The sequence below is a fragment of the Lissotriton helveticus genome, chromosome 8 (genome assembly GCF_964261635.1).
Source record: "Lissotriton helveticus chromosome 8, aLisHel1.1, whole genome shotgun sequence".
NCBI classification, from domain to species: Eukaryota; Metazoa; Chordata; class Amphibia; order Caudata; family Salamandridae; genus Lissotriton; species Lissotriton helveticus.
Genome location: NC_136069.1, coordinates 1,627,210,269 through 1,627,231,928, shown reverse-complemented (window position 1 = coordinate 1,627,231,928; position 21,660 = coordinate 1,627,210,269).

Below are 21,660 nucleotides of genomic sequence, written 5' to 3'. Positions count from 1 at the left end.
GCTCCTCTTCCAGATTAGAGTAGGTACCCTTCCCCTTAGATCTCTGACAGGCAGGTGGGGAGGTTCATCTATCAGCAATTGCCCCGCTTATGGAGCATACAAGGAAACAATAGGTCTTTTTTTATTTTCTTGTACGGCCTATGCTGGACCAAGACGCATCTGGTTAACCCCAATGTGTAAGAACTTAGGTACTACTAGCAGTGCTGTAGCTCTAAGAATTATACGTACTAGCACTTTACTGCCTATAGTAATAGCCACTGCCAAATATGTTGGATGGGCATGGAATATTAGACAGAAGTTTTTAGGCCATTGATTATATTTTCTATGTCAGCTAATATTAATCTGGCAAATATTGTATTAAAAGAGTATCTGCATTTTATCTGTAAATTCTTGCTATATAATAACATTTAGTTTTTTTTATTATGTCTGTTTGTAAAATAAGTTTTACTTTTAACAAAATAACTTTTTTTAATGTTTTTATTGGAGATTGTATACGCTTTTATGAGTGAACCTCAAATTATGCAATTTTGACTTGACTTGACTTGACTTGCATATTGGAAATTTCAAAGACATTCATAGATTCGTAGTCTGTGACTCTAGTCTAGTAAATCTGTTGGGGAGAGATCTGCTGTGCAAAATGAATTGTACAATTTATTGCACACCGGATGGTGCTGCATTTCAAACCCCTGATGAAGATGTTGTATACAAAATCATGCTAGCTAAACAAGGCACAGAAATAGATGAAATGTATTCATTGATGACAATAAATGATTTACCCGAAGAATTGAGAAAAACAGTGTACCCAGAGGCATGGGATTTCACTGGAAAAGAAATTGGCTTAATGACAAATGTAGATCCAGTGAAGGTGACAGTGAGAGAAGGTGCAAATAATCCCAACACCCGACAATACAAGATGAGTCCAGAAGTGAAAGCAGGAGTTATTTCAGAAATTGATCAAATGATCAGACAAGGCATTTTGAAGGAAATAATGAGCAGTCCCTGTAATTCGCCTATAATAGGACTTAAAAAGCCTAGCGGAAAACACAGGATAGTGCAGGATCTGAGATAGATCAATAAAATTGTGGTACCTTGTTGTCCTGTAGTACCAAATCCAGCAGTGATCCTTTATCAAATATCCTGGAATGCTGGCTGGTTTACAGTAATTGATTTATGCAAGCCTTTTTCTCTATTCCTTTACACCCAGATAGCAAGTAACGTTTTGCCTTTAAGTTCGAAAATCGTATTTTGGCATGGTGCCGAGTTCCTCAAGGGTATAAAGAGAGTCCCTCAATTTTGAATCAGATTCTGAAAAAGTGTTTAGAGGCATTAGTCATGCCCATAAATTCAGTCTAAGTACAGTATATTGATGACCTACTGGTGGTATCAAAATCATGAGAAGATTGTGTTACTGATTAGTGATTCTATTGCATTACTGAACCATTTGGCTGATGGAGGACACAAGGTGTCACCAGACAAATTGTAGTTTTGCCGAACAGAAGTCAGATATTTAGGCCACAAGATTGAAAGAGGAGTGAGAAAAGTGACCCCAGAAAGAATTAAAATGATCAAGCATATGCAGTTCCCGCAAACGCAGAGAGAAATAAGAATGTTTCTCGGAGTTGTTGGATACTGTCATTTGTGAGATTGCGAAATTCTCAGTGTGAGACCCCTGCCCTAGGAATGCCTGACTATGCAAAAGAGTTTGCACTATTTTGTTGTGAGAGAGAAAGTTGTGCACTTTCAGTCTTGACCCAAAGGCAAGGGTTAAGTCGACGTCCAGTGGCACATTTTTCTGCTACTTTGGATCCTGTGGCTTCAGCTTTACCTGGCTGCTTAAAAGCAGTAGCTGCTACTTGTGTGAGTCTGGAGCAGAGTGAGTCAATTGCGATGGGACAGCCAGTTTATGTTCCACATTCAGTTGAGACTCTTTTAACAAGAACTCGAACACAGCACCTTACCCCTAGTAGGATCACTAAGAATGAAAGAGTGATTCTTGGAGCAGAAAATGTTACAGTAATAAGGTGTACATTGGTAAACCCAGCCATGTTATTACCAGACCCACATTGTGAAGAAGTGAAAGATGAGGTAGATCATGACTGTTTGGATGTGACTAAGATATGCACCAAGCCCCACCCGATATAACGGAGGAACCCCTGAAAGACCCAGACTACGAATTATTTGTAGATGGCTTGTGCCTGAGACTGGAGGGAGGAGGACTCAGTGCAGCATATGCTGTATGCAAAATATCTGGGGTTGTTGGAGCATCCTGTTTACTGGGAGTCAAGTCTGCACAAGTAACCGAATTTGTGGCCTTAACAAAGGCATGCAAAATTAGGAAAAAATGGAAGGTAACCATATTTACAGACTGTCAATATAGGTATGGGGTTGTGCATAGCTATGGCCAATTGTGGATGCAGAGGGGATTTTTGACTTCTTCAGGATCCCCTACCAGGAATGGCAAAATTTTTTAAGAATTAGTGGAGGCAATACAAATGCCAAAAGAATTAGCAGTGGTCAAATGTGCTGCTCACCAGTCAGGAAATGACTATGTGACAGAAGGTAATCGATATGCTGACCAGAATGCTCAATATTGGGCAAGAAATAAAATGGCACTAAACCGAAAAATTGAAACGAGTGAAACTTATGTTTTTCTCAACCCCAAAAACCTGGAATGAGGTGAGACAGTTGCAGGATGAGGTGGAGGTGAGCAAAAAGGAAAACTGGATAAAATCAGGCTGTGAAAGGAGAACAGTGGATGAGGTTTGGGTATACACCGATGGCAGACCAATCATGCCATATTGCTTACTCTCTCAAATGGCAAGAATGTATCATGCGGACACACATGTAGGTAAGGACGCTATGATTAGAGTATTCAGACAAAATGAAAAAAAAACAAAGTTTAGGGCAGTTGCAGAGAGCCTTTCCCAGAGATGATTAATTTGACAGCATCAAACTCCAGGTAGTAAGACAGTGGTCAGTTGGGGAAAAATTGGAAAGGCAGAGGGATCATTCACAAGGTTACAGCTAGATTTAATAGAATTGCCCTCAAGAAACGGAATGAAGTGTGTCCTTGTCATAGTATGCTTATTTTCACTGTGGGTGGAAGCGTGCCCCATGAGGAGAAATTATAGTCTCACAGTTTCCAAACTATTGTTGAGGGAATTGATTCCTCGGTTTGGTTTTCCAGTCACTTTGGAATCAGGTAGAGGACCTCATTTTAATAATGAAATACTTTGTCTAATCTGTGAAGTATTTAAAATTGATCAAAAACTACACTGTGCATATCGCCCAGACACTTCTGGAGTGGTTGAGCAATTGAATGGCACAATCAAGTCAAGGTTGAGCAAAATGTGTGCATACACAGGCAGCCAGCACAGAGGACCTCATTTTAATAATGAAATACTTTGTCTAATCTGTGAAGTATTTAAAATTGATCAAAAACTACACTGTGCATATCGCCCAGAGACTTCTGGAGTGGTTGAGCAATTGAATGGCACAATCAAGTCAAGGTTGAGCAAAATGTGTGCATACACAGGCAGCCAGCACAAGCGCATGATTTGAATCCTGGAGACTGGGTGGTAGTGAAGAAACACGCCAAAAAAACATGCTTAGCACCCAGGTGGGATGAACCACGACAAGTCATACTGGTCACTACTACAGCAGTGAAGTGTGCAGGTTTACCAAATTGGATTCATGCTAGTCACACCAAAAAGGTACCAGGCCCAATTGAAAAGATTCAGCAACTGAATGAACCAGTTGAAATAGCTGAAGGTTGTAACGTAAAGTAATCCAGAGCAATAGACTCTGAACGAGGAGATGAGGAACAACCAAGCACAAGTCGGGAGGGCTGGACACCAGTGGATGACATACCAGAAGTCATTATTCAAACAAGAAGTGGAACAAGGTTAGATAGACAGGAAAGTAGTGAGGACCAGATAGGTGTAGAAGAAGAACACGCTCAGGAAGAAGTTAATCAAAATACTCAAGACCCTGAGCATGACCAGACAGGTATAGAGGAACATACTCAGGTGAAAAGACACCCCAAGGGTCCTGAGCAGGGGCAGACAGCAGATGAAGAACACTTTCAGGCAACAGAAAAGCCAATTGTAGTAAGACCTGAGCAGGATCAGTTAGGAGAAGATTGGGTTCAGGCAGAAGAAGATCAGTTTGAAATAAGACCTGAACAGGGTCAGATAGAGGAAGAAGAACAAGTTCAGGTGAATGAAACCACAAATCAAGGATCTGAACAAGAACAGGCAGATAGCGACTCTGAAGAAGAGGAAGAACCGATTGTGGCTAAACTTAACGAGAATAAAAGAGCTCTAGAAAGAGACAAAGAGAGTGAAAGTGCAGTGCAAGTTAAATGGGTCAGAAAGGGTGACAACAGGCCAGGTGGAGTCAAAAGATTAAAATACTACCTGGGGAGAAAAAATGAAAGACCTGAGCAAGTGAATGAGGTTTCTAGTCAAACTCAGTCTAAGCAGTCGATTGTGAACCACACTCGAAGAAGTCCAAGACTGAGAATTTTGAACAATAAATTCAAGGGTCCTGAGTAGACCTACGTAATATTAGAAGACTTTGAAAATTTAGATTTAAATGAAGAGACAGAGGAAGAATTGAATGCTGCACAAACTGATGAAGGAGAAGTGAGACCCCCTTGAAATCCAGAGTTTGAGCTTGCAAACAAACAAAAGAAGAGAAGAGAAATCTTCTTAGATTAAAATGGCTAAAGACAGGGTTACTGAATGACCAAAACAAAATTGCATATAAAATTGCTGTAGAGTTTGTATATGTAACATTTTGCTAGTAATTACAGTATGGATATTTCTAACAGTAGCAGTGCCTTATTTACTGATAGCTAACTGAAAGAATGAGACAGTTAATAATGGAAAGATAGCTACGATAAAAGGAGATAGGGTAGAATTATGAGCAGCAGATGAGATAGACATACCTCATACAGTATCAGACAATGAAACAGCATTACATATTTTCACAAAATTGCTTTTTCAGTATGTAGATACAATTGAGATTAGTGATTGTTATGTATGTATGAAATTACCAGTTTCAGTATCAGAAGGAGTCACATACCACAATTTACCACAATCATAGGAAACTACATGTAGTATATTAACAAGTTTGTTTTATAGAACAGGGAAACTTCAGTATTAGTATTCAAACCTAGATGTAGTATTTTCAGAACTTCCTATTCAAAAGAATATGAATCCAGTACTTAGTATTCAAGATGCACAGTTTATGGGTGATTTTTTCTTAACAATGAATTCAATAGATTTAGTTGAGGGTCACAAGAATAATCTAACCTGCATATTATGTGAAGAAGAGAAAGTGTTTTTAAATTGTGTTGAGAAAAGGAGACAGGAGTTCCGAAAGTAAGCCGCTGAACAGAAAACCCATATACCACCATGGGCTGGGAAAGATGGAATTAATGTAACTGGCAAGGTTCATGCTGCAATGTCTTTAGACTTTGAAAAGGATGGGAAAACCTGCCTCCATAGGTTAATGCCAGATTATAATAACGTAATAATTCGTTCCAGTGAGTGTGAACAAAAGCTCCTAATTTTGGGAGGTTGGGGGATTAAAAGGGGGAACGGATCCGGTATTTCCTGGGGTTTACTACATGTGTTGGAATTATGCTTACTATAAGCTGCCTGCACCATGGTACGGTCGCTGCTACTGTGGCATAGTATTTCCGAAAAGTTATCACGTAAAAAGAATCATTGGAAGCAATGAAAGCACTAATGAATTAACAAGACGAAAGAGAGCTCGTTTTTCAGAAATAATAGGTGAAATTGTTGGTGCGTTGATACCTTCAGTGGGAGTCATTCTAAATTCACAGTGGTTGATCGTCTCTCAACTGATACTGCTAGGGGTTTCTTGATGATAAACACAGAAATGGTTGAGATTAGATCTATGGTTTTGCAAAATCGACTTGCTCTTGATATTTTATTGGCAAAAGATGGTGGAGTCTGTAGAATGTTAAAAGTCAAACATTGTTGCACTTGCAAACCTGATAAAAGCAGAGAAATTAGACGATATATTAAGAATATTACAAGACTTCATGCAAACGTGAAACCACTGGAGGTTGACAGTGTATGGGAAAGACGAACAAAGAATATTTCTTCTGTAGGGACTTGGGTTTCCGATTTAGGGAAAGGTATTCTAGGTCAAATAATATTTCTGATTGTTGGTATAGCAATCATAGTCTTAACAATAATTTTATGGTGTAATTGTTGCACTGATTACTGCACATCCTATGCTGGGTGTGTCCCCCTGGGCACAACATTGCGTCCTGGTTATAGGATCTTCAGGTTGTAAATAAAGATAATCCAAAAGAAATGCTCAATCCTTGTTTTTATTGATTCTTTAAATTAATTATTGTTGTTTCACTTCATTCAATTTTAGCGATGGACCTGAAATCATAATAACTGGATTGCGGTATCCAATGCATTTTGGGTATCATACCCTTCGTCAGGGATCAATCCTACAACAAACATATATAAATGTTGCACTAACATAAAGAAAGGGAAAATACGAAATGAAGGATAAAGGACAGAAAAGGAAGTATGAGGATATTCAGCTAGAGGAATTGAAGGGAAAAATGTATAAAAGAATGAAGGATGGAATTAAGAATGAAAAAGGAGGAAAAGAAACTGAGATATGCTAGTTAGCATCTGATTGGGATGGGTAATTTTGTGATGGCTCAAAATGCCAACAGAGAGGGGATTGATGGAGCAAGGACTCGTAGAAAAGAGACTTGCTCAGGAGAAATCCTCTCATTTAACTCCCTAATATGGTATTAATTATGTATTGTGTGAAACTAATACGCACCACACCAAAAATAAAGATCAGAGAAGCTTGCCTATGTGTTTACTAACGCAAATAACTTAAATGATGTTCTAAAATGGCTACTAACAGGAAATATTTATTGCGCATGCGTCAACTGCATCTACAGAATTTGACGAGCTGTTGCTTGAAGGGAAATTCTTGCGCATTAGCAGAGAATACCAAAATGGCTTCCAGAAGACTCACATGCTTTGCATCTGCATGCTTGAAAGTAAGTGGAGCTATTTTACTAATGCTGATGCAGGGAGAGTATTAATGAATAAAGGCAAATAGAGTAGAGATGGGTGGGATACAGTGAAACCATTTATTCTTGAAAGTAACGTTTGTTTTTCTGACTTTATTATTAGTGCACATTTGGGCCTCTCGAGTATGACAGAAGCATTCAGAGCCATGTGACTGAATCGTACATTTGCACATGCCCATCAAGAGTGAACCCGGAATGATGACTACAAACTTGAATACAAGCCAAGGCCACTGAGTGCTCTGGCCTGGGAACTTAGCTGTGAATAGTTCACAGGAATGGAGGAATATGTGGAAGTTATTATAAATGTTGCAAACAAATATGTGAATACAGGTGGGAATAAAGTTTGTGAATAAAATTGAAGGGGATGGGTCCATCAACAATGGGCTGACTGATGAGGGTGACATGTAAGCACGGTGTGATTATCTTCCCCCCTCTGCCTGACCAATCAGAGTTAAGTATTTTACGATATTGAAACATTAATAGGTGGTACATGAGGAAATAAAAGGTATAATTGAGGTAGTTTTAGCTAGTGAGAGAAAGAAAGAGAGAGAGAGAGAGCGTGGAGACCGGGACACTGTCTGAAAGAACCAGAGACGTTGACACTGAGATGCTGTGAGATACTGATGAAGAACTGAACATAGAGCCTACTATCCTAATTGTTAGGCTTAGAAAGAAGAGCGAAGAAGAATCTCGAGGAGGAATAGAGTGTCAGAGAGGGGTGCGAAGTGAGCGTCGGTGCTAGCGAGGTCATCTATCCTGTCCTGAATCCTGTCCTGAAGTCTTTGTCTCCTGATTGTCTCCTGATCTATCCCGGGGGACCCCTACCAGCCCTATGGCCAGGGGGTTGGTCTTCACACCATCCTAGGTAATTATTAATTTTGCTGTGGTTGCAGATGTTCTTTTCTCTCTGTCTTTTCCTTTCTGAGCATAAGTCATTGCAAGTTTGAAGTATGCATTCATGATTGGATGTATTGAAGACCCGTAAAAAATGCTTGAATAGAAGGTGGCAGGAAGTTTGCCAATCTTCACATTTGACAGAGAAAGGCTTTCTTAAGGTTCAACACTAAATGTAACTCCTTTTTGATAATTTTTTACTTCGCTTCCAGAAGCTGCAGCAGCTGAGTAACTACATCCACTACAAATCCCAGGAACTCCATCTGCTAAACAAACACACTGTGAAATGGAACGAGGCATGTTACAAAGGGAACTAACAAATGAGCAATACTCATGTTCAGCAGCAAGAAACAAGGCACTTCATTTGCCATCTTTCTATTGGAACTTTTTTCTTTCTATACCCTTCCTGGAAGAGCAGTAGCATCAATTATGTAGATCTTTTTTATGTCAAATATTCGGCAACTGAAATAAAACAGAAAGGCACTGTTGTAAAATTATGTTTAAATCATTAAAGTATTGTGGGGTTCCTATGTGTTTCTGCTCATGGTAAGTGGCCTGGCAATAATAATGTAATTTCCTCTTAGATGTCAGCTCATCAGAAGTGCCTTTGAAAACATGCAGGTCATGAATTCGTGTTACTTATATTACACAACTTGACCAGACATCCAAAAAGAAGTGTAATTTAGTAGGAAGCACTATTTAGCAAAAGACAGCATTTTGACTCTGTGAAGCACCTGAGGGACTGCAAGCCCCAGAGAGCCGCAGGGGCCGCCAGAAGATCGCCCGCCCCTCCCTTCTCTCACCGGGGGCATTTAAAAACTCCTTGCGTCTCCCGCTTTGCGGGAGACGCTGCGCAACAGCATTTTGACTCTGTGAAGCACCTGAGGGACTGTGAGCCCCAGAGAACCGTGAGGGCCGCCAGAAGGTCGCCCGCCCCTCCCTTCTCTCACCGGGGGCATTTAAAAACTCCTTTCGTCTCGCGCTGCGCAACAGCATTTTGACTCTGTGAAGCACCTGAGGGACTGCGAGCCCCAGAGAGCCGCGGGGGCCGCCAGAAGATCGCCTGCTCCTCCCCTTTCACACCGGAAGTACTTCAGGGAACATCAACCTCTGCCACGCGGACGTGTGCCGGGCTAAACCCGGGCCAAGGGCGAGCCCATTTGAGTCCGTTTGAGGCTGGAGTAGGCTGGGCTGGGCCTACCCTCCAACGTTTTTTATGGGACACTAGTTGTTCATCATCCAGCGGTAAGACCCAAAGCCTGGCCCCAAGACTCGCGAAACACGAGGGCGTTAACCTGTGTAGATTGTTATATTCACTTCTATGGCGAATGGTGTCGCAAAGGAAAAGAAGGGGCCAAAGGGGGGTCCTATGGGAACCTTGGATTACGTCATTACAAGAGCCTCGAAAGTGATCGCCCAAGAGATTGCGGTGACTGAACGACAGCTAGCACTTGGTCCGGTCTCAACCAAGTGTCTAACGGAGGATGGGCACAAGCTGAATTACCCTTCTCCCCATGGCGCTAATACTACTAACGATGACCCTCCCCTGCCGAGCAATGCCACGTCAACTCCTGAGGTGGACTCTATACCAGAAAAAAGGACACTGGACCAGTCATCCTGTGCAATAACCAGGTCCAAGACTGCCCCGTATAAGTGTAGAAATGAACCCGCAAAGGACAAAAAAGGCCCCAAAAACAAGAAGAGGGTAGGGGGCCCCCAAAAGGTAAATTGTCCATTAGAACAAAGACAATGAGGTTAAATGAGGATGGACAGAAAACCAGAGAACTAAATGATGAGGCGGAGACTGTGACACCTCCACTGACACCGACTGCCCCTAATACCCCAGAGGTCCCTGTGGTTACCCTAAACAGTGCTTTTTGGGATAAAGTGGGGACTATCATTGCTGATTGTCTATTGCCTTTAACTAATAGATTGGCAGCTATCGAAGCAAAGGTGGTTATGCTTACTAACGCCTTAGCTCAGAACTCTGGGGTCTTAGCAATACTAATAATGAGCAATCACTTCCAACTCCCCCTGGAACTGATCCCGCAAGTGAAGCAAGGCCATCTCCAGACCATCAAAGGGCCCAGGGGGTTGAGAGCCTACAACCGGTTAAACCTTGGCCAGCTGTGAATGGGTCGGATAGGCAATCCCACAGCAAGGTCAAACTTAGAAATGATCAGAATGTAGCTTTAAATCCGCAGTGTAGCACTAAAACATCAAGCATACGAATTGATTTACCCCCAGAATGTAGCCCTCTTGTAGTAGTTTTAGCAGGGGTACCACCGCTGACGAATGGTAATGAAGAGACACATATGTCACTAAAGAACAAAGTTACTGATTGGCTTAATAAAAATAGACCACTACCGCCAAACATAAAGAGTGACATTTTGTTTGTTTGAAGGGTGTCATGGGTGGGCTATAGAACTAAGGACCTCATGGTAGACTGTGTCCTGATTAATTTTAGGGACACATGGACAGTGTCCCACATATGTCAGTGGACCCAGCCCATACCTGCGTCAGCCATTCAGTCTCTCCCCCTGTCGTATTTCTATCCCCCAACTCCTGTGTGTACTAAGATTGGTAAGGATTCAGAATGGAACCTGGTAGGTTCTTCATCAGGGACAAGCTCTAGCCAGTAAAGGCCCAGAAAATCATTGGTACCCGAGGCCGTCTGCCTATATAATAGATTTAGTTCCATAGATGCGGTGGATTGACTGATTTCTAATAAACTGGACAATATCCCCGGTGGTACAATTGGGGCAACTCTTGTGGTAGAGTGGGAAGAGGGGGTCGAACCAGGAAGATACACACATGAAGATTTAGGGGTTAAGAGCGGTGCAAGTTGTGAGGTGGTCACATTGACCTCAGTTGCTGCAAGTAGTTTCCCACCCCTCAGGGAGTCAGTAGTTGACCCTACTGAGGAGGGCAATGTTATGCCTATCCCTTCAGGTAAAGCCGGTCTACTGGAGGAGGCAAATGTGGAGCCATCCGAGAGAAGAGACATGGGCTTAAATGCAGAGGTAATAAAATTATTATTCTGGATCCTGGCAGGACTGTCGAATAAACTCTCCAGTCCAGCATGGGGATCTTTTGTGGACGAAAATGATGTGTCTCAATTTCAGGAGACCTGGGCGCGCACGCAACAACTCAGGGGGGGTTTTGCCTCATTCTATGTCCCGGCAGTTTGGGGAGGGAGAGGTCGTCCTTCAGGAGGACTCACAATTTGGGTGGGATCCCATTTAGGCTGCAAAGCTACAGTAATTAACACCTTCTCAAAAGACATCCAATGTGTGGTCCTTGTCTGGCCAAATGCTTACAAACTAGCATTGATTAATGTATACTCACGTCCTGTTAGCATAGGCAGTGAGTCCAGCACTATTGAGGATCTCTCCTCATTCATTTCAACTATCCAGAGTGATTCCCGCATAGTGATAGGGGGCAACCTGACCTAGAGGGTCTCAATGCCTTAATAGCAGAGGATGACCATTAGTCAATCCCCATGACCCAGGCCCCGCCCGCTAGGGCATGGTCCCCACTTTCCATACAGGTTACGGCACTAACTATTACTTACTCCTTGCATGCATGCAATGGCCGTACTCCATCGGACATCCCAGCCAAATGCACATTTAACAAGCCGGGACAAATGTCCCATCTGGACTACATCCTGTTAGAAACAAGGCTCTGGCCTAAGGTAATAAATTTCACTGTGAGGTCAAGAGTGGACAGCGATCACAATGCCCTAATTTTAGAAATGGGCCTGCCCAAGATTGGCAGGAGTGGAGTTTTACCCAAAGGCGATAGTGCTAATAATCTTACCCTGTCCAATAACAGGCGTAGAGTCTAGATTTAGGGAATACCCAGAACAAATAGCGAAATTGTACAATCTGGCAATTCCCTTTCTGATAGAGGTTGCAGTCCTAGTTAACTCACCATCTCTCACTGATTTTTTATTACAGCTAGAGGCCCTACACAGGTCCTGGTGTCTAACCTGGCTGAGCTATTGAACCCTAGGGTCTCCAAGAAGGGAAGTAGGGCCCCTTCTTCCTCCTGGTACAACACAGCGGTTGTAAGAAAGCCAAATCAGAGCTATTGTTGGCCCTTAAAGTCAACAATAGAACTGTAATAAAGGACAGGAGGGCCTACTACAAATGGCTAACCAAGAGCGCAAGGGAGGAGTGGGACCACGATAAGTGGTCTGGCTTATCCTCTGCTTTAAACACTAAAGATTTCAAGACATTTTGGTCCATAATTAATACCGGCTCTGGTGAACCGAAAACAGCTTTAGAACCCAATTTAGCACCAGAAGTATAGGAAGGCCATTTTCGGGCCTTGTATTCCAGCGAGGCCCCCACTGATGATTATTCTAATCTACCTACCCTTGGCTCCTTTACCATCCAGCCAGAGGAGTGTGAGGTTACGGTGGCCGAAGTGTGCTCCGCCATTAATAAACTTGTCTCAAACAAAGCATCCTCTTTAAGCACCAGCCCAAAATCTGGGGTCCCTATCTCCGGATTGTCTTCAACGCAATCCTGAGAGGTATGGCTATCCATAGTACTTGGCTGGGAGCAGAGATCGTCCCTATCTTTATAAAGGCCTCACCTCTGCTCCCATCCAACTACTGACCCATAAGTCTTATTGATGTCCCCCAGAAGATCTTTGCGAGACTCATCCTGGACCGGTTGCTGGACTGGATGGATGAGTTTGCAATACTTAGCCCCTATCAGGCGGGGTTTAGGAAGAATACCTCCACCGTGGACCAAATCTTTCGATTAGTGCTTCTGTACTGGAAAACGGTGTGTATAGAGGGTGGCAGCCTCTATATGGTATTCATTGACCTTCGCTCCGCCTTTGACCTTGTACCCAGGGTAAATCTCTGGCGTGTCCTTCTAGAACTGGGCATTCCCATTCATCTCCTTTCGGTCTTGATGAGGCAAATGAGGCTAACTTTGCCCAAGTTAGATGCGGGAAGAGCGGTGAATTGACACCCAGATTCCCCGTTGACCGGGGGGGTAAGGCAGGGTTGCGTGCTCGCGCTGACCTTGTTCTGCCTCTATGTCAACGGGGTAATCGCGCATCTAAATGGAGTCCAGAACAATGATGCACCTAAGTTAGCCGGGAATAGGGTACCGGCGATCATGTTCCCTTACCCTTTTGCTCTCCAGATCCCCAATGGGCATCCAGCGAACATTGGATGGTTTTGTAGAATTCTGTACAGCACAGGGATTGGAGATCAATTCGCTGAAAACAAAATGTATGATCTTCCATCCGCCTAGAACTACAAGACCTAATCCTACTCTAGGCAAAGCGAGTTTGGAAAGGGTAAGCACTTTTGTTTATCTGGGGGTCACGATTAATGAGAGCCTGTCGTGGGGCCCCCAGCAAACTAAATCACAACTAAAACTTGCCCAACTTTCGGGTGCATTCTCAGACGATCCAATGCGTTGACGATAAAACCAGTTGGATTCGCTGGAGGTCTATAAATCACAAGCTAGGGGTGCTAGTAAGTACGGTGGCGAACTATGGGGACATTTTAACAAAACCAAAATCAATAGGATTGATAAAAAAATTTAAGATACCTGTTAGCCCTCCCCTCCAGTACCCCGCTTCTTCCATTAAGACTTGACATGGGGATTAGGCCAATTGCTGAGGAGTTAGCCTTAAAACCACTAAGGTACTAGTGCCGGCTCTGGGCCACACCAGAGCTGATTAATTACAGACAGGAGCTCAAACAAATACTCTCTTGTACGAGCGCATGTAAAATTCCCTGGCTCACCTTCATTAAGAAGGAATTTACAATTTCCTGTCTTATGGGCTGATCCTGAGAGGGGCTCTAAAGAGATTTCCCATAGCATGCTCGCGAAGGTATTTCGAGCTGAGAACCTGAATGCGGCCCTGTGTAACCCCAAAAATGGCTCTAGAACTGCTTCCTTCCTTATGGACAAAGATTCCTACCACTTTGAACGATTCCTAGATGACATTTACCCAGTTTTAGCCAGAAAATTGTATGTACAATTGAGGCATGGAGTATTACCTGCACAAGCTTTTACTAGTAATTGGTCTACTCCAGGCCCTGCAAAAATGTCCTCTTTGTGAATGTGATAGAGAATCAGAGATACATGTTTTTTTCTTTTGTCCTGTATATTTTAAACCCAGGATGCATTGGCTTGTTCCCTTGTGTAAAAATCTTGGTTTCCGGCAATGTACGCATGCACTTAAAGTTTTAAAGACTGATACATCCGGACCCATCGTTTTTGCTGTTTCGCATTTCCTGGTAGCCATGTGGCGTATCCGCATAGCTTTAATTACCCATGGCTAAGTTAGACATATAAGACAAGTGACCAATCCTGCTGTGTTAAGTGTTTTTATTGGAAACTTATTTATTGCTCTAGTTTTTTAATGTGATTTATAAAGTCTTTTGCTATGTCTAAACTGTGAATGTCACTTAAATATGTTATTGCTATACGTTTTTATCTGTGGTTTTATGGTATTTTACCGAAAAAAAGATCTTATGATGATGAAAAGAGTGATGAGTTAACTTGTATAGTGTTGCATTTCTGGAATTATGTTTACTCTTTTATCAATAATCGTAGAGTGGGACCCGCTGGGAAGACCTGGGGCCCCTATATCATCATGGAGCTAAATAGGATCAGTGAGAATTGTGGTATATCCATTTGACCAGGAGCTTAGTTATCAATTGTGCAGCAAGTGCAGTAGTGCAAACATGTATGGGGCCAGTGCACACTGACTATGACTTTAATGCTCATCTAGAAATCTAGGAATCAGTGTCAGTATTCTGCAATAAAGCCACAAGGTGATGTTCACTAGGGACCTTTGAGGAGCAACGTGCACATCATTACATGGCAGAACAGTTTTCAACACCTTGCTTTCCCTCCTCATTGTACTCCAGTCCTGGTTTCCACACCCCCACCCAGATGCATCATGGTTCTTCTAGTTCCCTCTGTTTTCAACCCCTGCCTAAGTCACTCCTGCTGGTGGAGCTGTGTTCTGTATCTTGATTCCTGGATTCTAGAGTTATTCTGACTATTTCCCACATGCATTTTGGGCCTTTCTCTTTCTCCACTCAAGGCTTTCCTGTTTACCTTCTTGTGCCTGAAACACACAAAAGGCCACGTTGTTTTCTTACAGCTAGATTCATCAACGTGAAATTGGCTCGCAAAGGGCCGGATTCTGAGAATCTGGCCCTTTGCGAGCGCAATTTTTGCATTTGGGATTCATCATCCCAAATGCAAAAATTGCTATTATAGAATTCGCATTTTAGCAAGGAATTGCATTTAAGGAATCTCTATTTGAGATTCCTTAAATGCAATTCATTAACCAATTTTAAATTGTGAATTCGCAATATTTGGCCGCTATTTACCACAAAGTCAGACTTCGTGGTAAATAGCAAAAAAAATAGAAAAAAGCACTTTAGTGCATTATTCTCTGTTGCATGTTACACACACACGTCCTTTGGACATGTGTGTGCGCAACACCTGTGTAATGTTGCATTTCAGGGGTGTTACAGGGTGTCCTTTGGAAACCCCTGGCACCCTTCAAATCGCATCCTTATTTGCGATTAGCAAATTGCTAATCGCAAATAAGGAATAACCCCCCATGCATTCCTATGGGCCTGTAGGCCCATAGGAATGCATGGGGGGTTATTCCTTATTTGCGATTAGCAATTTGCTAATCGCAAATAAGGAACACCTAGGAATCGCAATATTTTTTGCAATTCCTACATGAATCCCGTTTTGCAAGTCCTTAATAGCGATTCCTTATGAATCGCTATTGAAGACTCGCAAAACGGGTCTTTGATTAATCTAGCTGTTAGTTTTTCTTTAACAAGTCCCAGGGCAACCTTCCCGTCACAGGTGGTTTCCTGATTCTTAGTGGACTTGGAGACAATGTAATTGAGCCAGAGTAATCAGAGAAATTTCTGTCGTTTTTTGTTGCTCTTTCGAGAAAATATTGCCCACAGTGACGCCTCTTTGCATGATTATGAGTAATTTGGTGCAAAATGCAAACCGCTGGAGCACAGGAACCACAAATGTAGTGAGTGTGAGTGGCTACTGCTGTTTGTGTTCCCTTATATTTAGAGCTATTTGCGAGGGTGAATTTTGTGCTAAGAACATAATACTAAATGATGGATGACGCTCCTCATGTAATTCAGAGTAATCACATGTAATTCTGCTGTCATTTCTGTTATATCTTATTTACTAGTATAACATGTACTCTAGCCCTGCTGCCTCTAGCTGCTCAGCCAGAGTGTGTCTTGGTCTTAGAATGTTGGTGTGCCTGTGATGCGTGGAATGCCTGGGTGTCTGAGTGGGATGATTGTGGCAGTTAGAGATGGGCCGAGCAGCTGGGCAGGCTGCTCCTGGTGGGGCTGGTACCACTCTAGGCTGGCTGGAGTCAAGAGAGATGTAACCTGAACTGGAAGATTAATAAAGAAGACCTAAATATTCATCCTGGCTCCTGGTGTCTTTCTACGTAGGACACAACATATTTTCCTTAAATACGCTACAACAAATTGCGTGAGTTATACACTTGGCTTTCTCTTTGCACCTGTATTCCTACCCTGAGCTTCTAGCTATTTCTACCCTGTGAGCTCAGTGTGAGTGGCTCACACCTATCCTTCCTACTGAGGTTCATTGTACTCTGTTGTATTCCTGTTGATCTGCTTCCAGACTTCCTATTTGATTTTGTTCACCTTATTGTTTGCTTATGTGTTCCTAATTGTTGCTACATCTTATCTGTTTCCTTTTCTTCTTATCTATGTCTCTCTGTGGCTGTCAGAGTTCTAGCTCATCCTGGACACTTGCTGACGTCCTTGGTGTATGCAGACCTTTTTCTTGTGTTCCCTGTATGGTCCCAGGCTTGATTCCAGCAGTCATGTTTCTGTGGCTTACTTCTAGTCCAGTCCTGTTCCTATTTGTTTCCGGTGCTGCTTTTACCGGAATCGAATTCTGCACACAGTGTTTCCTGCTCTATTCTCCTAGTTCCTTTCTTGTGTTTACTCCATGATTGTTGTCACTGAGGCTGCCAGTGAGATCCTGAGATGTGCTGCCTCTGGCACAGAAGCTCAACCAGTGCTTTTCTTCCATAAGAATTGCTGGCTGTCTTCTAAGGTTTCACGACATTAACTACTTCTTGCCGTACTGTACGATCTTCACCTAGCAGAGAGATTATTTATAGGAGTTTGCCTACTGTTGTCCTGCTTTGTGTCTTCCTGTTGTTTGTTATTTGATTTTGCATTGTTTTCTACGTTTCTCTTTTGCAGGCTTTCCCAAATATCTTTTTCAGGACTTGAGGTTCTCAGCACGTTTAATGATAGAAATAGCGTATTTAAATAACACAGGTGTTTCCATTTAGATGACAACCATGTGCATAATATTGTTCACAAACGTGTGTTTCAATATTTAACAGGACTTGCGAGGCAGGTACCAGAAGCTGAATATCTTTGGTTGAACTTGAAGTTTTCATCAAAGGCCTGGTTGTGCAAGCCAAAGGATCCTTGTGCGAAATAACTTGCAGTCTGCATTTTTGTTAAGTGTTTCTCTCAGGTGATAGATTCAGTTCTGGGGATTGAGAAGCTTTGTCTGACTAACTGTTCTGAGCAAACATCTTTTGTTGATATGAGTCAGACAGACTTAGAAGTGGATAGATTATGCCCTTTTCGGTGAGCATTTTATGATGCACCTGGCGCCTTGAAGCAACAGCAAGTGGTGTCCAGGCTCAGATACAACGCACATCACCATAAAATACAGAGATGTCACAGTTACCACAATTCTAGCCAGGGCAAAGAGTGGCGCATATTAAAGCTAGTGTTTACTTCCAGCTAAAGGCTCACAATGACCGCCATCTTGGAATGGGGACTGATCACTGGTGCGAGGACATGCCTTTCTATAATACTGCACAGGACTACTTAAGAACAATGATTGTCCATCATGGTTTCATTCACGCAGCTTCCAGCTATACATTACTTTACAATGTCAGTCATTGGCACCGCAACTTCTTCCTTATCACGGGTGTCATTCATGAGAAAGGTGGAAATCATGTTTTGGACTTCTGTTGAGCATCGGCCCGTCTTACACAAGTAGTTAAGACAACTGTTTAAAACTTTCAGGTCAATTGACTTTTTGTGGTATCTTGACACTGCCTGCACAGCACCACAGCACACATCCATGAGCACCACTACAGCGCCTACAAATATACTACAAACTCTGCATTACATGAAGAAAATGTTGACATCAGCTACTTGCTATAGTAGCTGTCATATAGCCTTGTAGCCCGCCATAGAGGGCTATACCGACTATTAAAGGCCCTCTCCAGCACTAAAGGCCCGAGACAAAGGCGAGGGCCTTTAAAAAGGGAGAGGGATTTTAATAGCCGGTATAGCCCAGCTACAAAGGGCTATAAGGCTATTAGAACATTCTGCCACTAGAGGGAAGAATGTTCTAACAAAAAAGAACAAAACTTTATGGGAGCGTGAAGGGATTGCAATCCCCTTTGGCTCCCTGAAGCCTTTGTTCACAGCCAGAGGTGTGATCAAAGAAACATTGGAATGTTGGAGCTCCGGGCTAATACCAGCCATTATAAGCCCGGAGCACTCCATTGTTTTCAATGGAGCTCCCAACATTCCAATGTTCTAATTGTGATTATATAATCGCTGACTAGGCATCAAAGGGCTTTTCGGCGAGTAGCATGCTACTCTGGAACCCATGGTGGTGAGCAGGCTCTCAGCCATCATTCCAAGAGGTGTTTACAGAAACATTTTGCTCATTGTACACAGGTTCTCTGTATTTTGGTGTTCCTTATTTTGTTACTTAAACTTCGGGCTTACTGTTGTAAATATATTAAAAGGCTCTTGAAATAGCCAGCTATATTTCAGTGATTATGTTTTATTTGGCAGACGGGCTACTAAATAGCACAAAATATGTGCTTTTGGCAGCCTGTCAAACTGTTTGGTAAGTGTGGAAACATTGTGGGTAATTTTCAAGCCTTGTTCGCCACCGAAGCGTCACCTTTCATGATGTTCAGGTGGCACACAAGGCCTAGACATATCTACAAGGCCTCGTAAAGCCACCCTGCATGGTTTTTCATGGACTTATAGATATGGAGTGAGACAACGCAGCGCAAGTTGCTGTGTTGCCTCACACTACAATGGGGAGGCGTGCCATGGGTGTTACTGTGCATGTTCCCATGTAACACCATGGCAATGTTTTGTAAACCCGGGAATCCGTCAAAAGCCTATGCCTCCTCAGGGTTGGCATAGGGGAGATGTAACAAGGGGAAATAACACTATTTTTTCTACTTTATCGATTTTTTCTATTTGTGCTGCATTCAGCAGCACACATAGAAAGAGGAAATCGCCTGCATTGATGGTTTTTGTGTAGGAAGGTGTCACTTCCTGCACAAAAACAATCACCCCTAAAACGCAGACACCCGTGGACCATGGAGCAAGGCAGCCCTTTGAATGCCAGCGCAGGGAGAAAGGACACGAATACATCGTAACATATAGATACAACGCATTACTACATTTTTCTTTTGATATAGGGCAGAGCAGCAGGAAGGCTTTTAGCGAGGCTCTATACCAAAAAATATAACAGGGTCTCATGGTTTTCACAGGTTTTGCTGAGCATGGTAAGCTAGCGATCCGTTCAAGCATAGTTCAAATGTATGCGCTTTGAGGTCAGCATTTGACAAACATGACAAATACATATATACAAATACTTATTGTTTACAATACACAGAGTGTGTATTGGGTCAGCCCCTTATTCATGGTTGGATAGCTGTATTGTCTATATAAGTAGCCTGGTCTTCTTCATTCAATGGGTTTCCTCCTACTGTGTTTGTCAACCCTATGAGCATTTCAGGTGTTTAAATGTTTCCAAATGGTTAACTTGTTTTTTTCTTCTGCTGATGGTGCTTACGTTCAAGGAACTACTTTTATGTCTAAGCTATAGATAGTGTTAACTGTGATCTGACAGACATATTATTTCCAATTTATATCTTATACTTTGAGTGGGCTTTGGGTCAGCACCTTGCTCATAATTGGAAAGCTCTGTTGTTTCAGGTGTCTGCTCTTCATTCAATAGTTTTCCTTTCAAAGTTTGTGTTTGTTTTATGCTACTACCGCTACAGAGCAGTGGTGGTCACGATGTGATTCAGACATTGGGGGGGGATAGCGACATGTTGGTGGGGGGAAAGAATCGCACTCCGAATAAAAGAGCTGTTAATAAGTGAACATGTGTGACAGGAAGTCAGTGGAAAAACCTATTAAGCACTGGAAGCTGAATGAGCTGTCTCTGGTCATTGGAAAGATTTTAAATTACTATAAGCCCTGACCATAGTATTTTAGTTAAACGTTCTGACAAAATATCATCCCGAGTGCCCCATCTAATGACCCTAGGAATCTAATTTTAAGCCTTTACAATAGATGCCCGCGTAAAGGTTTAGAGTTCACATACATACTAAAAAAAAGTATAAGCACTGGTGAACATTGCTTGAGGAAAGCTCCTATTCCCCCTCCAAGTCTCAAGGAAATTTCCCAAACTCAATGACTCACTCAGTTGCATCCCATATTTTTGTAAAATTGAAAAGGTTTATTAAGTTCTAGTTTGCGTTTTGTGTTTGCTCACAAAATTTACAGCTTTAAATATATATCGTGAGAAAGAGAGGCAGTGGACACCATTCCTTGAAACTAATAAAAACAGGTAACAAATGGTAAGTGGTACATACCACAAACTAACCTTCTTGCCGAAATTGTACTGCAGTTGAAAGCAGGTGCCTCTCAGATCCACATGCGTCAGGATCTCATCCAAAAACCAGAAGTCTGGGAATATTTATGCACTGCTTCAAGTTAGGTCTGTGAATCGTTAGACCAGCAGACTACCAACCACCTCCCAGAGAGCCCATGAGCCTTGCACACTAACAAGCCACTGTTGGGCTAACCTCTAGAGAAGGTTTTTTGCATACGACTTAAATAGTGTACCTGCACTCTTTGGCCAGATATAAACCTTTGCATGCAGCTATATCAGCAAATAGGTTACAATGGTAAAAGGTTGGAAATTGAGTTCTCCGCCCTACATCAATAAGTACATTTGAAGTACCAATAGGTGTGCAGCTGTGTTACTATTGTAAAGAATAGTGATTCTCCTAATTAAATGACAAGAGAATCTGAATTTCATTAAAGACACAGAGGCTAACGTTATGCATTTTGCCTTTAACGTCACTCCACACAGCCACTTAACGAAATGCATCGTATCTTGAATAGAAAAGTTATCACAACTGCAAGGATTAGAGTTTTCAGGTTTGCCCCAAACGGGGAAAGCACCAAGTGACAAATGAATTAGGTTGAATCGAAATCTGATTAAAAGCTGGCGATGAAAAGGTCTGTTAACAATTTTAAGGTACGGCTCAAGTGAGAGGCTACCATTATGTAGGTGGGCAGTCCTGCAGAATCACATCTGACATGTTCAATTGGTTTAAAGTAATGTTTTGCAAAGGTAGTAAATCAGACAAATCAGCCGCCTTCAGAATATCCTCCAGTCTGCTGCCCTTCCAAAAGGATGGACATGGCATAGCTCCTCTCATAGAATGAGCTTTAAACCTCTGGAGGTCAACACCTGCTGGTTGCATGGTTCATTTAAACCCAT